Source organism: Oncorhynchus mykiss, chromosome 13, assembly GCF_057628025.1.
Source record: "Oncorhynchus mykiss isolate SJ-2025 chromosome 13, ASM5762802v1, whole genome shotgun sequence".
Taxonomy (NCBI): Eukaryota; Metazoa; Chordata; class Actinopteri; order Salmoniformes; family Salmonidae; genus Oncorhynchus; species Oncorhynchus mykiss.
Genome location: NC_143034.1, coordinates 79946300 through 79965038, shown reverse-complemented (window position 1 = coordinate 79965038; position 18739 = coordinate 79946300). Strand labels below are relative to the sequence as shown.

Sequence of the window (18739 nt, the reverse complement as noted above, 5' to 3'; positions counted from 1 at the left end):
TATTTACTCCTATAGTGCTGACCTGTTGACCCTCTATAACCACAGTGGTTATTATTTACTCCTATAGTGCTGACCTGTTGACCCTCTATAACCACAGTGGTTATTATTTACTCCTATAGTGTTGACCTGTTGACCCTCTATAACCACAGTGGTTATTATTTAGTCCTATAGTGCTGACCTGTTGACCCTCTATAACCACAGTGGTTATTATTTACTTCTATAGTGCTGACCTGTTGACCCTCTATAACCACAGTGATTATTATTTACTCCTATAGTGCTGACCTGTTGACCCTCTATAAACACAGTGATTATTATTTACTCCTATAGTGCTGACCTGTTGACCATCTATAACCACAGTGATTATTATTTACTCCTATAGTGCTGACCTGTTGACCCTCTATAACCACAGTGGTTATTATTTACTCCTATAGTGCTGACCCTCTATAACCACAGTGGTTATTATTTAGTCCTATAGTGCTGACCCTCTATAACCACAGTGATTATTATTTACTCCTATAGTGCTGACCCTCTATAACCACAGTGGTTATTATTTAGTCCTATAGTGCTGACCTGTTGACCCTCTATAACCACAGTGATTATTATTTACTCCTATAGTGCTGACCCTCTATAACCACAGTGGTTATTATTTAGTCCTATAGTGCTGACCTGTTGACCCTCTATAACCACAGTGATTATTATTTACTCCTATAGTGCTGACCCTCTATAACCACAGTGGTTATTATTTACTCCTATAGTGCTGACCTGTTGGCCCTCTATAACCACAGTGGTTATTATTTAGTCCTATAGTGTTGACCTGTTGACCCTCTATAACCACAGTGATTATTATTTAGTCCTATAGTGCTGACCCTCTATAACCACAGTGATTATTATTTAGTCCTATAGTGCTGACCCTCTATAACCACAGTGATTATTATTTAGTCCTATAGTGCTGACCTGTTGACCCTCTATAACCACAGTGATTATTATTTACTCCTATAGTGCTGACCTGTTGACCTGTTGACCCTGTATAACCACAGTGGTTATTATTTACTCCTATAGTGCTGACCTGTTGACCCTCTATAACCACAGTGATTATTATTTACTCCTATAGTGCTGACCCTCTATAACCACAGTGGTTATTATTTAGTCCTATAGTGGTGACCTGTTGGCCCTCTATAACCACAGTGATTATTATTTAGTCCTAAAGTGCTGACCTGTTGGCCCTCTATAACCACAGTGATTATTATTTACTCCTATAGTGCTGACCCTCTATAACCACAGTGATTATTACTTAGTCCTATAGTGCTGACCTGTTGGCCCTCTATAACCACAGTGATTATTATTTAGTCCTATAGTGCTGACCCTCTATAACCACAGTGGTTATTATTTACTCCTATAGTGCTGACCTGTTGACCCTCTATAACCACAGTGGTTATTATTTACTCCTATAGTGCTGACCTGCTGACCCTCTATAACCACAGTGGTTATTATTTACTCCTATAGTGCTGACCTGTTGACCCTCTATAACCACAGTGGTTATTATTTAGTCCTATAGTGCTGACCCTCTATAACCACAGTGGTTATTATTTACTCCTATAGTGCTGACCTGTTGACCCTCTATAACCACAGTGATTATTATTTAGTCCTGAAGTGCTGACCTGTTGACCCTCTATAACCACAGTGATTATTATTTACTCCTATAGTGCTGACCTGTTGACCCTCTATAACCACAGTGATTATTATTTAATCCTATAGTGCTGACCTGTTGACCCTCTATAACCACAGTGATTATTATTTACTCCTATAGTGCTGACCTGTTGACCCTCTATAACCACAGTGGTTATTATTTACTCCTATAGTGCTGACCTGTTGACCCTCTATAACCACAGTGGTTATTATTTACTCCTATAGTGCTGACCTGTTGACCCTCTATAACCACAGTGGTTATTATTTACTCCTATAGTGCTGACCTGTTGACCCTCTATAACCACAGTGGTTATTATTTACTCCTATAGTGCTGACCTGTTGACCCTCTATAACCACAGTGGTTATTATTTACTCCTATAGTGCTGACCCTCTATAACCACAGTGGTTATTATTTAGTCCTATAGTGCTGACCCTCTATAACCACAGTGATTATTATTGACTCCTATAGTGCTGACCCTCTATAACCACAGTGGTTATTATTTAGTCCTATAGTGCTGACCTGTTGACCCTCTATAACCACAGTGATTATTATTTACTCCTATAGTGCTGACCTGTTGACCCTCTATAACCACAGTGATTATTATTTACTCCTATAGTGCTGACCTGTTGACCTGTTGACCCTCTATAACCACAGTGGTTATTATTTACTCCTATAGTGCTGACCTGTTGACCCTCTATAACCACAGTGATTATTATTTACTCCTATAGTGCTGACCCTCTATAACCACAGTGGTTATTATTTAGTCCTATAGTGGTGACCTGTTGGCCCTCTATAACCACAGTGATTATTATTTACTCCTATAGTGCTGACCCTCTATAACCACAGTGATTATTATTTACTCCTATAGTGCTGACCTGTTGACCCTCTATAACCACAGTGGTTATTATTTACTCCTATAGTGCTGACCTGCTGACCCTCTATAACCACAGTGGTTATTATTTACTCCTATAGTGCTGACCTGTTGACCCTCTATAACCACAGTGGTTATTATTTTGTCCTATAGTGCTGACCCTCTATCACCACAGTGGTTATTATTTACTCCTATAGTGCTGACCTGTTGACCCTCTATAACCACAGTGATTATTATTTAGTCCTATAGTGCTGACCTATTGACCCTCTATAACCACAGTGATTATTATTTACTCCTATAGTGCTGACCTGTTGACCCTCTATAACCACAGTGATTATTATTTAATCCTATAGTGCTGACCTGTTGACCCTCTATAACCACAGTGATTATTATTTACTCCTATAGTGCTGACCTGTTGACCCTCTATAACCACAGTGGTTATTATTTACTCCTATAGTGCTGACCTGTTGACCATCTATAACCACAGTGATTATTATTTACTCCTATAGTGCTGACCTGTTGACCCTCTATAACCACAGTGATTATTATTTACTCCTATAGTGCTGACCTGTTGACCATCTATAACCACAGTGATTATTATTTACTCCTATAGTGCTGACCTGTTGACCCTCTATAACCACAGTGATTATTATTTACTCCTATAGTGCTGACCTGTTGACCCTCTATAACCACAGTGGTTATTATTTAGTCCTATAGTGCTGACCTGTTGACCCTCTATAACCACAGTGATTATTATTTACTCCTATAGTGCTGACCTGTTGACCCTCTATAACCACAGTGATTATTATTTACTCCTATAGTGCTGACCTGTTGACCCTCTATAAACACAGTGATTATTATTTACTCCTATAGTGCTGACCTGTTGACCATCTATAACCACAGTGATTATTATTTACTCCTATAGTGCTGACCCTCTATAACCACAATGGTTATTATTTACTCCTATAGTGCTGACCTGTTGACCCTCTATAACCACAGTGATTATTATTTACTCCTATAGTGCTGACCTGTTGACCCTCTATAACCACAGTGATTATTATTTACTCCTATAGTGCTGACCTGTTGACCCTCTATAACCACAGTGGTTATTATTTACTCCTATAGTGCTGACCTGTTGACCCTCTATAACCACAGTGGTTATTATTTACTCCTATAGTGCTGACCCTCTATAACCACAGTGGTTATTATTTAGTCCTATAGTGCTGACCCTCTATAACCACAGTGATTATTATTGACTCCTATAGTGCTGACCCTCTATAACCACAGTGGTTATTATTTAGTCCTATAGTGCTGACCTGTTGACCCTCTATAACCACAGTGATTATTATTTACTCCTATAGTGCTGACCTGTTGGCCCTCTATAACCACAGTGATTATTATTTAGTCCTATAGTGCTGACCCTCTATAACCACAGTGGTTATTATTTACTCCTATAGTGCTGACCTGTTGACCCTCTATAACCACAGTGGTTATTATTTACTCCTATAGTGCTGACCTGTTGACCCTCTATAACCACAGTGGTTATTATTTACTCCTATAGTGCTGACCTGTTGACCCTCTATAACCACAGTGATTATTATTTACTCCTATAATGCTGACCCTCTATAACCACAGTGGTTATTATTTACTCCTATAGTGCTGACCTGTTGGCCCTCTATAACCACAGTGGTTATTATTTAGTCCTATAGTGTTGACCTGTTGACCCTCTATAAACACAGTGATTATTATTTACTCCTATAGTGCTGACCTGTTGACCCTCTATAACCACAGTGGTTATTATTTAGTCCTATAGTGCTGACCTGTTGACCCTCTATAACCACAGTGATTATTATTTACTCCTATAGTGCTGACCTGTTGACCCTCTATAACCACAGTGATTATTATTTACTCCTATAGTGCTGACCTGTTGACCCTCTATAACCACAGTGGTTATTATTTACTCCTATAGTGCTGACCTGTTGACCCTCTATAACCACAGTGATTATGATTTAGTCCTATAGTGCTGACCTGTTGACCCTCTATAACCACAGTGATTATTATTTACTCCTATAGTGCTGACCTGTTGGCCCTCTATAACCACAGTGATTATTATTTACTCCTATAGTGCTGACCTGTTGACCCTCTATAACCACAGTGGTTATTATTTACTCCTATAGTGCTGACCCTCTATAACCACAGTGATTATTATTTAGTCCTATAGTGCTGACCCTCTATAACCACAGTGATTATTATTTAGTCCTATAGTGCTGACCCTCTATAACCACAGTGATTATTATTTAGTCCTATAGTGCTGACCTGTTGACCCTCTATAACCACAGTGATTATTATTTACTCCTATAGTGCTGACCTGTTGACCTGTTGACCCTCTATAACCACAGTGGTTATTATTTACTCCTATAGTGCTGACCTGTTGACCCTCTATAACCACAGTGGTTATTATTTACTCCTATAGTGCTGACCCTCTATAACCACAGTGATTATTATTTAGTCCTATAGTGCTGACCCTCTATAACCACAGTGATTATTATTTAGTCCTATAGTGCTGACCCTCTATAACCACAGTGGTTATTATTTAGTCCTATAGTGCTGACCTGTTGGCCCTCTATAACCACAGTGATTATTATTTACTCCTATAGTGCTGACCCTCTATAACCACAGTGATTATTATTTAGTCCTATAGTGCTGACCCTCTATAACCACAGTGATTATTATTTACTCCTATAGTGCTGACCTGTTGACCCTCTATAACCACAGTGATTATTATTTACTCCTATAGTGCTGACCCTCTATAACCACAGTGATTATTATTTACTCCTATAGTGCTGACCTGTTGACCCTCTATAACCACAGTGGTTATTATTTACTCCTATAGTGCTGACCTGCTGACCCTCTATAACCACAGTGGTTATTATTTACTCCTATAGTGCTGACCTGTTGACCCTCTATAACCACAGTGGTTATTATTTAGTCCTATAGTGCTGACCCTCTATAACCACAGTGGTTATTATTTACTCCTATAGTGCTGACCTGTTGACCCTCTATAACCACAGTGATTATTATTTAGTCCTATAGTGCTGACCTGTTGACCCTCTATAACCACAGTGATTATTATTTACTCCTATAGTGCTGACCTGTTGACCCTCTATAACCACAGTGATTATTATTTAATCCTATAGTGCTGACCTGTTGACCCTCTATAACCACAGTGATTATTATTTACTCCTATAGTGCTGACCTGTTGACCCTCTATAACCACAGTGGTTATTATTTACTCCTATAGTGCTGACCCTCTATAACCACAGTGATTATTATTTACTCTTATTGTGTTGACCCTCTACAACCACAGTGATTATTATTTACTCCTATAGTGCTGACCATCTATAACCACAGTGATTATTATTTACTCCTATAGTGCTGACCTGTTGACCCTCTACAACCACAGTGATTATTATTTACTCCTATAGTGCTGACCCTCTATAACCACAGTGGTTATTATTTACTCCTATAGTGTTGACCTGTTGACCCTCTATAACCACAGTGGTTATTATTTACTCCTATAGTGCTGACCCTCTATAACCACAGTGGTTATTATTTAGTCCTATAGTGCTGACCTGTTGACCCTCTTTTACCACAGTGATTATTATTTACTCCTATAGTGCTGACCTGTTGACCCTCTATAACCACAGTGGTTATTATTTACTCCTATAGTGCTGACCTGTTGACCCTCTATAACCACAGTGGTTATTATTTACTCCTATAGTGCTGACCTGCTGACCCTCTATAACCACAGTTGTTATTATTTAGTCCTATAGTGCTGACCTGTTGACCCTCTATAACCACTGTGATTATTATTTACTCCTATAGTGCTGACCTGTTGACCCTCTATAACCACAGTGATTATTATTTAGTCCTATAGTGCTGACCTGTTGACCCTCTATAACCACAGTGGTTATTATTTAGTCCTATAGTGCTGACCCTCTATAACCACAGTGGTTATTATTTACTCCTATAGTGCTGACCTGTTGACCCTCTATAACCACAGTGGTTATTATTTACTTCTATAGTGCTGACCTGTTGACCCTCTATAAACACAGTGATTATTATTTGACCCTTCCCTTGACCAAAAATGCAGTTAAAAAGGAAGAACAATTAGATAAATAAAAGCTGGTAACACAATAAAATAACAAGAATGAGGCTATAATGGACAAAATGATTAACCTATGGATTATGAACACAGCAACAATAAATGGGAAAATGGGAGAAGATAAATTACTAGAGACAGTGTTGTTTAACTCACTGACCATGACCCATGAGTTCTTCTTACCTTTGTTCAGTAGAAAAGTCTCCCTCTCTAAAGAATATAGGAGGTTCCATAGACTGGTCACTCTCACAGCTGGGTACAGGGGAGGCTGGAATCTCCTGCTTGATTGGTCTTCAACACAACAGAGACAAACATTACATCTCATCTTCTCTGAGCTCAGATTAAAAAAATGTCACTTTTCAGAAATGTTCGTAAATTAGCTTTATTTGTTTATATAAATTATGAATGAGATGTTTTTTCACTATCTAATCATGACATGGGGTCGTTCAATGACAGGCATGTATTTGTTTAATGTCTTTCACTTGATGTTTCATTTCAGAGAGAAAAATAATCATGTTTATATTGCTAAATGCTATATATCTGCCTCACTCTCAGAGAAATCAGTAGTACTGCTAGGTTTTACACAGTAATAATATATATCTGCCTCACTCTCAGAGAAATCAGTAGTACTGCTAGGTTTTACACAGTAATAATATATATCTGCCTCACTCTCAGAGAAATCAGTAGTACTGCTAGGTTTTACACAGTAATACTATATATTTGCCTCACTCTCAGTGAAATCAGTAGTACTGCTAGGTTTTACACAGTAATAATATATATCTGCCTCACTCTCAGAGAAATCAGTAGTACTGCTAGGTTTTACACAGTAATAATATATACCTGCCTCACTCTCAGAGAAATCAGTAGTACTGCTAGGTTTTACACAGTAATAATATATATCTGCCTCACTCTCAGAGAAATCAGTAGTACTGCTAGGTTTTACACAGTAATAATATATACCTGCCTCACTCTCAGAGAAATCAGTAGTACTGCTAGGTTTTACACAGTAATAATATATATCTGCCTCATCCTCAGAGAAATCAGTAGTACTGCTAGGTTTTACACAGTAATAATATATATCTGCCTCACTCTCAAAGAAATCAGTAGTACTGCTAGGTTTTACACAGTCAAATGTGACCGAAAGGCTCAATTCGGTCTCATGTAGCAACACTTGAAATTGTGTTTTTTACATTGGATAAAATTAGAGACTCAGAGCTAGAAAATGTTATTTTATTTATTTATTTTACCTTTATTTAACCAGGTTGGCCAGTTGAGAACAAGTTCTCATTTACAAATGCGACCTCGCCAAGATAAAGCAAATCAGTGCGACACAAACAAGAACACAGACCCTCTATAACCACAGTGGTTATTATTTACTCCTATAGTGCTGACCTGTTGACCCTCTATAACCACAGTGGTTATTATTTACTCCTATAGTGCTGACCCTCTATAACCACAGTGGTTATTATTTAGTCCTATAGTGCTGACCTGTCGACCCTCTATAACCACAGTGATTATTTTTTACTCCTATAGTGCTGACCCTCTATAACCACAGTGACTATTATTTACTCCTATAGTGCTTACCTGTTGACCCTCTATAACCACAGTGATTATTATTTACTCCTATTGTGCTGACCTGTTGACCCTCTATAACCACAGTGGTTATTATTTACTCCTATAGTGCTGACCCTCTATAACCACAGTGATTATTATTTACTCCTATAGTGCTGACCTGTTGACCCTCTATAACCACAGTGGTTATTATTTACTCCTATAGTGCTGACCTGCTGACCCTCTATAACCACAGTGGTTATTATTTACTCCTATAGTGCTGACCTGCTGACCCTCTATAACCACAGTGGTTATTATTTACTCCTATAGTGCTGACCTGTTGACCTGTTGACCCTCTATAACCACAGTGGTTATGATTTACTCCTATAGTGCTGACCTGTTGACCCTCTATAACCACAGTGATTATTATTTACTCCTATAGTGCTGACCCTCTATAACCACAGTGGTTATTATTTAGTCCTATAGTGCTGACCTGTTGGCCCTCTATAACCACAGTGATTATTATTTACTCCTATAGTGCTGACCCTCTATAACCACAGTGATTATTATTTAGTCCTATAGTGCTGACCCTCTATAACCACAGTGATTATTATTTACTCCTATAGTGCTGACCTGTTGACCCTCTATAACCACAGTGATTATTATTTACTCCTATAGTGCTGACCCTCTATAACCACAGTGATTATTATTTACTCCTATAGTGCTGACCTGTTGATCCTCTATAACCACAGTGGTTATTATTTACTCCTATAGTGCTGACCTGCTGACCCTCTATAACCACAGTGGTTATTATTTACTCCTATAGTGCTGACCTGTTGACCCTCTATAACCACAGTGGTTATTATTTAGTCCTATAGTGCTGACCCTCTATAACCACAGTGGTTATTATTTACTCCTATAGTGCTGACCTGTTGACCCTCTATAACCACAGTGATTATTATTTAGTCCTATAGTGCTGACCTGTTGACCCTCTATAACCACAGTGATTATTATTTACTCCTATAGTGCTGACCTGTTGACCCTCTATAACCACAGTGATTATTATTTACTCCTATAGTGCTGACCTGTTGACCCTCTATAACCACAGTGGTTATTATTTACTCCTATAGTGCTGACCCTCTATAACCACAGTGATTATTATTTACTCTTATTGTGTTGACCCTCTACAACCACAGTGATTATTATTTAATCCTATAGTGCTGACCATCTATAACCACAGTGATTATTATTTACTCCTATAGTGCTGACCTGTTGACCCTCTACAACCACAGTGATTATTATTTACTCCTATAGTGCTGACCCTCTATAACCACATTGGTTATTATTTACTCCTATAGTGTTGACCTGTTGACCCTCTATAACCACAATGGTTATTATTTACTCCTATAGTGCTGACCCTCTATAACCACAGTGGTTATTATTTAGTCCTATAGTGCTGACCTGTTGACCCTCTATAACCACAGTGATTATTATTTACTCCTATAGTGCTGACCTGTTGACCCTCTATAACCACAGTGATTATTATTTACTCCTATAGTGCTGACCTGTTGACCCTCTATTACCACATTGATTATTATTTACTCCTATAGTGCTGACCTGTTGACCCTCTATAACCACAGTGGTTATTATTTACTCCTATAGTGCTGACCTGCTGACCCTCTATAACCACAGTTGTTATTATTTAGTCCTATAGTGCTGACCTGTTGACCCTCTATAACCACTGTGATTATTATTTACTCCTATAGTGCTGACCTGTTGACCCTCTATAACCACAGTGGTTATTATTTACTCCTATAGTGCTGACCTGTTGACCCTCTATAACCACAGTGATTATTATTTAGTCCTATAGTGCTGACCTGTTGACCCTCTATAACCACAGTGGTTATTATTTAGTCCTATAGTGCTGACCCTCTATAACCACAGTGGTTATTATTTACTCCTATAGTGCTGACCTGTTGACCCTCTATAACCACAGTGATTATTATTTAGTCCTATAGTGCTGACCTGTTGACCCTCTATAACCACAGTGGTTATTATTTAGTCCTATAGTGCTGACCCTCTATAACCACAGTGGTTATTATTTACTCCTATAGTGCTGACCTGTTGACCCTCTATAACCACAGTGGTTATTATTTACTTCTATAGTGCTGACCTGTTGACCCTCTATAAACACAGTGATTATTATTTGACCCTTCCCTTGACCAAAAATGCAGTTAAAAAGGAAGAACAATTAGATAAATAAAAGCTGGTAACACAATAAAATAACAAGAATGAGGCTATAATGGACAAAATGATTAACCTATGGATTATGAAAACAGCAACAATAAATGGGAAAATGGGAGAAGATAAATTACTAGAGACAGTGTTGTTTAACTCACTGACCATGACCCATGAGTTCTTCTTACCTTTGTTCAGTAGAAAAGTCTCCCTCTCTAAAGAATATAGGAGGTTCCATAGACTGGTCACTCTCACAGCTGGGAACAGGGGAGGCTGGAATCTCCTGCTTGATTGGTCTTCAACACAACAGAGACAAACATTACATCTCATCTTCTCTGAGCTCAGATTAAAAAAATGTCACTTTTCAGAAATGTTCGTAAATTAGCTTTATTTGTTTATATAAATTATGAATGAGATGTTTTTTCACTATCTAATCATGACATGGGGTCGTTCAATGACAGGCATGTATTTGTTTAATGTCTTTCACTTGATGTTTCATTTCAGAGAGAAAAATAATCATGTTTATATTGCTAAATGCTATATATCTGCCTCACTCTCAGAGAAATCAGTAGAACTGCTAGGTTTTATACAGTAATAATATACATCTGCCTCACTCTCAGAGAAATCAGTAGTACTGCTAGGTTTTACACAGTAATAATATATATCTGCCTCACTCTCAGAGAAATCAGTAGTACTGCTAGGTTTTACACAGTAATAATATATATCTGCCTCACTCTCAGAGAAATCAGTAGTACTGCTAGGTTTTACACAGTAATAATATATATCTGCCTCACTCTCAGAGAAATCAGTAGTACTGCTAGGTTTTACACAGTAATAATATATATCTGCCTCACTCTCAGTGAAATCAGTAGTACTGCTAGGTTTTACACAGTAATAATATACATCTGCCTCACTCTCAGAGAAATCAGTAGTACTGCTAGGTTTTACACAGTAATAATATATATCTGCCTCACTCTCAGAGAAATCAGTAGTACTGCTAGGTTTTACACAGTAATAATATATATCTGCCTCACTCTCAGAGAAATCAGTAGTACTGCTAGGTTTTACACAGTAATAATATATATCTGCCTCACTCTCAGAGAAATCAGTAGTACTGCTAGGTTTTACACAGTAATAATATATATCTGCCTCACTCTCAGAGAAATCAGTAGTACTGCTAGGTTTTACACAGTAATAATATATATCTGTCTCACTCTCAGAGAAATCAGTAGAACTGCTAGGTTTTACACAGTAATAATATATATCTGCCTCACTCTCAGAGAAATCAGTAGAACTGCTAGGTTTTACACAGTAATACTATATATCTGCCTCACTCTCAGAGAAATCAGTAGAACTGCTAGGTTTTACACAGTAATAATATATATCTGCCTCACTCTCAGAGAAATCAGTAGTACTGCTAGGTTTTACACAGTAATAATATATATCTGCCTCACTCTCAGAGAAATCAGTAGTACTGCTAGGTTTTACACAGTAATAATATATATCTGCCTAACTCTCAGAGAAATCAGTAGTACAGCTGGTTTTATTCAGTCAAATGTAACAAATAAATACATGTTTAATAAGGGAACCAGTATCGTAGACAGGTTAATAAGGATCTGTATAAATGATACACTTTTAACATCAATATTTAAATATTTTAATATAATAATTCAATACAGTGATATGAGCTCTGTATGTAAAACACTTATATTTGACATTTTATTCATTTAGCAGATGTTTTTATCCAGGGTCCAGTTTCCCAAAAGCATTTAAAGTTCATCATTAGAATCTTCATAGGGGCTTAAATCTCTGAATGAATAATTTTGCACGCCCAATTTTTCAGTTTTTGATTTGTTAAAAAAGTTTGAAATATCCAATAAATGTCGTTCCACTTCATGATTGTGTCCCACTTGTTGTTGATTCTTCACAAAAAAATACAGTTTTATATCTTTATGTTTGAAGCCTGAAATGTGGCAAAAGGTCGCAAAGTTCAAGGGGCCCGAATACTTTCGCAAGGCACTGTATATTCTATATATACTGTTTACTCAGACACTTCCTAACCTCCTATAAAGGGTTCTATATATATTCTATATATACTGTATACTCAGACAGGCTAACCTCCTATAAAGGGTTCTATATATATTCTATATATACTGTATACTCAGACACTTCCTAACCTCCTACAAAGGGTTCTATATAGAACTTTAGTGGTTCTGTATATTCTAGGAAGATAGAACCGTTTTGGTTTAAACAGGAGTGAAGAGTGTGTTGATATAACGGATATATTGTCAGAATTCAGCTTGTAACAACGATCAGAATAAAAACTATAAAGTTATGCCTGCCAACATATTAGATCATAATTAAGAGGCTAAATGAATGTGTCATGCTAAAATTTTATAGAGGTGTGCGTGTGTGTGTGTGTGTGTGTGTGTGTGTGTGTGTGTGTGTGTGTGTGTGTGTGTGTTTGCTGGTGACACAACCACATATCACAGTCTAATATACAGGATACAAACATTCCATTCCAGCTATATAGCGTTTTGCGAAACAAAAATTCATACACAAAAAACTATGAATTAAAATCTTAGAACAACAATATTTTACAGACAAGGTTCTCCTGAGCAACACTGTCTGATAAATAACAAATGTGAAAAAATTGTGGAAACACATTTTAGAAACAAACAACATTGTAATCTCACCTCTTAGCTTTGGTGTCATGTTCCCCAGAGAGTCTCATTTTAGAGGCAGGGCCCCCCTCCTCTCTCTCCCCAGAGAGACTCATTTTAGAGCACTGACCCCTAAACAGAGATCCAACATGTTGGTTGTAGTTAACACAGTGACAACTAAACAGAGATCCAACATGTTGGTTGTGGTTAACACAGTGACAACTAAACAGAGATTCAACATGTTGGTTGTGGTTAACACAGTAATTCTTGAAGGTCATATGTTCTCTTTTATTCATTATCTCTTAGAAATAAAACATTTACTAACAGACACATCCAAACAGTCAGGTGATTTAATGCATCACATGAATATGTAGTCGTGATTTATATTTTTCACCTTTTGTACATAATAATAATAATAATATATAATATAATAATAATAATAATAATAATAATAATAATAATAATAATAATAATAACAATAGAATATATAATATTAATAATAATAATGTCTCACTTTCTCTTTTAATAACTTCTCTCATTCTAGTGTGTTGCTTTGTTCAACAGGTATGATATTATGATGCTGTTACTGAATTCAGTTCATAATATTAATGTTAAGAAAAGTCTGTTCAGTGGTTTCATACCAAATTACACAGGAAGCAGGAGCTCATTGGAATTTAGAAAACAACAAATGTTCTGATATTCTGAAAGACGACTTACAATTTATACATAAAAAATATACTAATTGTAAAATAACCAGAATATAGGAATATATGAACAACCCAGTTAGCGCCATTTTGTATAATTGAACTGTCACGTAGCTGGTGAAATGGACTGTTAGATCTGAGTGTTTTACTGTCAGACACTAAACTAAAATAACACCATACATTTAATATCTCCACACACTTTACAAAATCACTGGTAGGATCCTTACCTTGTAGCCTGAATTCACAACCAGAACATGTCAAGTCATTGAGATATTTTCCTTTGTGCTGAGAAAGAAACGTTGGGAACAGTTTATTCACCTCCCCAATGTCAAGAACCTGTGTGTCATTTTAGTTACTGATTCACTTTGTATTCAAGCCATGGGTTTACACAATCACTGTGTAGCTACTGCCTTCCTGCAGTCAGATTACCTAGTGACCTCGAAGATGGAATGTTATTCATATTGTATCATTATTACCTAGTGACCTCATGGTGGAATGTTATTCATATTGTATCATTATTACCTAGTGACCTCATGGTGGAATGTTATTCATATTGTATCATTATTACCTAGTGACCTCATGGTGGAATGTTATTCATATTGTATCATTATTACCTAGTGACCTCATGGTGGAATGTTATTCATATTGTATCACTATTACCTAGTGACCTCATGGTGGAATGTTATTCATATTGTATCATTATTACCTAGTGACCTCATGGTGGAATGTTATTCATATTGTATCATTATTACCTAGTGACCTCATGGTGGAATGTTATTCATATTGTATCATTATTACCTAGTGACCTCATGGTGGAATGTTGTTCATATTGTATCATTATTACCTAGTGACCTCATGGTGGAATGTTATTCATATTTTTTATAATTAATAAACATTAATTGTTTTTTAAGGCTGAAAATCCGGTGTTTCTCGGCCAAATGGCTTTGTTATATTTCAGTCATCTGTGATTTATATTAAGTGTAATATTGGGATGAAAAAAACCCAAAATGGAATCCATTTCAACTCCATATCTGACATGGTACAGGTGTCTTCTTTCTTTAAGCCCAGAACCATGTGTTTGTGGTGATACCTTTGTTTCAGAGTAGATTTGTTTAAGACTTCCAACAAACACTGTGTGACCCTGATTCAGCCCACTCCATTTCAAGGTTAATCATTAATAACAACACTGTATTGACAACTAGCAGTCTCCAGGACCAGTGATTCAAGTCAAAGTTTCTGTCCCAAAGTGGCACGCTATTCCCAATAGAGTACACTACTTTGACCAGAGCTCTATGACACCCTATTCCCTACATAGTGCACTACTTTTGACCAGAGCTCTATAACACCCTATTCCCTACATACTGTAGTACACTACTTTAGACCAGAGCTCTATAACACCCTATTCCCTACATACTGTAGTACACTGCTTTGACCAGAGCTCTATAACACCCTATTCCCTACATACTGTAGTGCACTACTTTAGACCAGAGCTCTATAACACCCTATTCCCTACATACTGTAGTACACTACTTTTGACCAGAGCTCTATAACACCCTATTCCCTACATACTGTAGTACACTACTTTTGACCAGAGCTCTATAACACCCTATTCCCTACATACTGTAGTGCACTACTTTAGAACAGAGCTCTATAACACCCTATTCCCTACATAGTGCACTACTTTTGACCAGAGCTCTATAACACCCTATTCCCTACATACTGTAGTGCACTACTTTAGACCAGAGCTCTATAACACCCTATTCCCTACATAGTGCACTACTTTTGACCAGAGCTCTATAACACCCTATTCCCTACATAGTGCACTACTTTAGACCAGAGCTCTATAACACCCTATTCCCTACATAGTGCACTACTTTTGACCAGAGCTCTATAACACCATATTCCCTACATAGTGCACTACTTTTGACCAGAGCTCTATAACACCCTATTCCCTACATACTGTAGTGCACTACTTTAGACCAGAGCTCTATAACACCCTATTCCCTACATAGTGCACTACTTTTGACCAGAGCTCTATAACACCCTATTCCCTACATACTGTAGTGCACTACTTTAGACCAGAGCTCTATAACACCCTATTCCCTACATACTGTAGTGCACAACTTTAGACCAGAGCTCTATAACACCCTATTCCCTACATAGTGCACTACTTTTGACCAGAGCTCTATATCACCCTATTCCCTACATAGTGCACTACTTTTGACCAGAGCTCTATATCACCCTATTCCCTACATAGTGCACTACTTTGACCAGAGCTCTATAACACCCTATTCCCTACATAGTACACTACTTTGACCAGAGCTCTATAACACCCTATTCCCTACATAGTACACTACTTTGACCAGAGCTCTATAACACCCTATTCCCTACATACTGTCACGGCCGATGCTGGTAGCAGACTAAGGTGCGGCGTGGTGAGCGTACATTTGTCGTACAAATGTCACCAACAAAACAACAAATGAAAAACAACCGTGAAGCTTACAGGGCAAAGAGCCACTAACAAAGTTAACTTCCCACACTGAAAGGAGGGAAAAGGGCTACCTAAGTATGGTTCCCAATCAGAGACAACAATAGACAGCTGTCCCTGATTGAGAACCATACCCGGCCAAAACATAGAAATAAAGAAACATAGAAAACAAAACATAGAATGCCCACCCCACATCACACCCTGATCAAACCAATTAGAGACATAAAAAAGGATGACTGAGTGTTATCCAGTCTTCTCTCTCTCTCTCTCTCTGCCACAATGATGGGATTGTTTTGTGACCATGAATGTAAGATTGACAAACTAACAAAACAGTTTATTTGTCTTCCCCTAGTGGTAGGTTGTGATAATGTCTGTAGTATCTCCCTGTCTCTCTTCGCTCCTCTCTCCGTCTCCACACTCCCCTATCTCTCACAAACATAGACTCTGACCTGTCCAATGAGCCAAACTGGTTAAAGAATCCCTCTCTCTCTCTCTCTCTCTCTCTCTCTCTCTCTCTCTCTCTCTCTCTCTCTCTCTCTCTCTCTCTCTCTCTCTCTCCTCTCTCTCTCTCTCCTCTCTCTCGCTCTCTATCCAGCCCTCTCTCTCCCCCACCATCTCTCTCTCTCTTTCTCTCTCACTCTCTCTCCCCTCTCTCTCGCTCTCTATCCAGCCCTCTCTCTCCCCCACCATCTCTCTCACTCTCTCTCTCTCTCTCTCTCTCCTCTCTCTCTCCCCTCTCTCTCGCTCTCTTTGTCTGTAATAATAATAAGTCACTGTTTGTTAAGGTAGTTATAGACAGTACAGCAACAACAATAATAATAATAATAATAATAAGTCACAGTTTGTTAAGGTAGTTCTAGACAGCACAGCAACAATAATAATAATAATAATAATAAAAATAATAATAATAAGTCACTGTTTGTTAAGGTAGTTCTAGACAGTACAGCAACAATAATAATAATAATAATAACAATAATAATAATAAGTCACTGTTTGTTAAGGTAGTTCTAGACAGTACAGCAACAATAATAATAATAATAATAATAATAATAATAATAAGTCACTGTTTGTTAAGGTAGTTATAGACAGTACAGCAACAATGATAATAATAATAATAATAATAATAATAATAATAAGTCACTGTTTGTTAAGGTAGTTATAGACAGTACAGCAACAATGATAATAACAACAATAATAATAACAACAATAATAATAATAAGTCACTGTTTGTTAAGGTAGTTATAGACAGTACAGCAACAATAATAATAATAAGTCACTGTTTGTTAAGGTAGTTATAGACAGTACAGCAACACAAGGCCATGTCTCACACTTATTTTTATTCACTAACAGTGGCTATTTCAGTCTGTTATTTTCTAAATGTATCTGAGAATGTAGACAGAAGGGGTAAAACGGACATGATTGATCTGAGGGGGAAATTATTGATCCATTCAGAAAGGTTTTTTGCATCAAGTGATATGTAGATGTTATATTATGTAAAGTAGACTAGGTTATAATGTATAGTAGTGGGTTGTTAGTGATATGTAGATGTTATATTATGTAAAGTAGACTAGGTTATAATGTATAGTAGTGGGTTGTTAGTGATATGTTATATTATGTAAAGTAGACTAGGTTATAATGTATAATAGTGGGTTGTTAGTGATATGTAGATGTTGTATTATGTAAAGTAGACTAGGTTATAATGTATAGTAGTGGGTTGTTAGTGATATGTAGATGTTATAGTATGTAAAGTAGACTAGGTTATAATGTATAGTAGTGGGTTGTTAGTGATATGTTATATTATGTAAAGTAGACTAGGTTATAATGTATAGTAGTGGGTTGTTAGTGATATGTAGATGTTATATTATGTAAAGTAGACTAGGTTATAATGTATAATAGTGGGTTGTTAGTGATATGTTATATTATGTAAAGTAGACTAGGTTATAATGTATAGTTAGTGATATGTAGATGTTATATTATGTAAAGTAGACTAGGTTATAATGTATAGTAGTGGGTTGTTAGTGATATGTTATATTATATAAAGTAGACTAGGTTATAATGTATAGTAGTGGGTTGTTAGTGATATGTAGATGTTATATTATGTAAAGTAGACTAGGTTATAATGTATAGTAGTGGGTTGTTAGTGATATGTGATGTTATATTATGTAAAGTAGACTAGGTTATAATGTATAGTAGTGGGTTGTTAGTGATATATAGATGTTATATTATGTAAAGTAGACTAGGTTATAATGTATAGTAGTGGGTTGTTAGTGATATATAGATGTTATATTATGTAAAGTAGACTAGGTTATAATGTATAGTAGTGGGTTGTTAGTGATATGTTATATTATGTAAAGTAGACTAGGTTATAATGTATA

The 18739-nt window shown here is 36.8% G+C and overlaps 2 protein-coding genes across 3 annotated transcripts in view; one reads left to right on the top strand and one right to left on the bottom strand.

Moving 5' to 3' along the window:
- LOC118937847 (NLR family CARD domain-containing protein 3-like) overlaps window positions 1-18739 on the top strand; it is a 527060-nt gene that overhangs the window by 466171 nt on the left and 42150 nt on the right. The gene's annotated exons all lie outside the window — the stretch shown is intronic.
- The window catches only part of LOC110516410 (NLR family CARD domain-containing protein 3-like), a 66600-nt gene that overhangs the window by 47176 nt on the left and 685 nt on the right, over window positions 1-18739 (bottom strand). The gene's annotated exons all lie outside the window — the stretch shown is intronic.